Raw genomic sequence first — 1,419 nt, 5'->3', positions numbered from 1 at the left:
TTTCTGTTTTGTGGAATAGTTTGAGAAGAACTGGAATTAGGTATTCTTTGAAGGTCTGATAGAACTCTGCACTAAACCCATCTGGTCCTGGGCTTTCTTTGGTTGGGAGACTATTAATGACAGCTTCTATTTCTTTAGGTGATATAGGACTGTTTAGGTCATTAATCTGATCCTGATTTAACTTTGTTATCTGGCATCTGTCTAGAAATTTGTCCATTTGGATCCAGGTTTTCCAGTTTTGTTGAGCATAGCCTTTTGTAAAAGGATCTGATGATGTTTTAGATTTCCTCAGGATCTGTTGTTATGTCTCCCTTTTCATTTCTGATTTTGTTAATTAGGATGTTGTCCCTGTGCCCTCTAATGAGTCTGGCTAAGGGTTTATCTATCTTGTTGATTTTCTTAAAGAACCAGCTCCTGGTTTAGTTGATTTTTGAATAGTTCTTTTTGTTTCCTCTTGGTTGATTTCACCCCTGAGTTTGATTATTTCCTGCCTTCTATTCCTCTTGGTTGAATTTCCTTCCTTTTGTTCTAGAGTTTTTAGGTGTGCTGTCAAGCTGCTAGTGTATGCTCTCTCTAGTTTCCTTTTGGAGACACTCAGAGCTATGGGTTTTCCTCTCCAGAATGCTTTCATTGTGTCCCATAAATTTGGGTATGTTGTGGCTTCATTTTCTTTAAACTCTAAAAAGTAAGTTCTTTCTTTATTTCTTCCTTGAGGAGAGTGTTGGTCAGTTTCCAAGTGAATGTTGGCTTTATATTATTTATGTTGTTATTGAAGATCAGCCTTAGACCATGGTGGTCTGATAGGATGCATGAAACTATTTCAATATTTTTGAATCTGTTGAGACCTGTTTTGTGACCCATTATATGGTCAATTTTGGAGAAGGTACCATGAGGTGCTGAGAAGAAGGTATATCCTTTTGTTTTAGGATAAAATGTTCTGTAGATATGTTAAATCCATTTGTTTCATAACTTCTGTTAGTTTCACTGTGTTAGTTTCTGTTTCCAAGATCCGTCCATTCATGAGAGTGGGGTGTTGAAGTCTCCTACTATTACTGTGTGAGGAGAAATGTGTGCTTTAAGCTTTACTAAAGTTTCTTTAATGAATGTGGCTGCTCTTGCATTTGGAGCATAGACATTCAGGATTGATAGTTCATCTTGGAAGATTTTACCTTTGATGAGTATGAAGTGCCCCTCCTGGTCTTTTTTGATTAAAAAAATTGTTTTCCAGCCTTTCGTTCTGAGGTAGTATCTGTCTTTTTCCCTGAGATGAGTTTCCTGTAAGCAACAAAATGTTCGGTCCCGTTTGTGGAGCCACTCTGTTAATCTATGCCTTTTTATTGGGGAATTGAGTCTATTGATATTAAGAGATATTAAGGAAAAGTAATTGTTGCATCCTGTCATTTTTGTTGTTAGAGTTGG

This window comes from Mus pahari, chromosome X (genome assembly GCF_900095145.1).
Source record: "Mus pahari chromosome X, PAHARI_EIJ_v1.1, whole genome shotgun sequence".
NCBI lineage: Eukaryota > Metazoa > Chordata > Mammalia > Rodentia > Muridae > Mus > Mus pahari.
The sequence above is the reverse complement of the archived record's forward strand: the minus strand, read 5'-3'. Positions refer to the sequence as shown.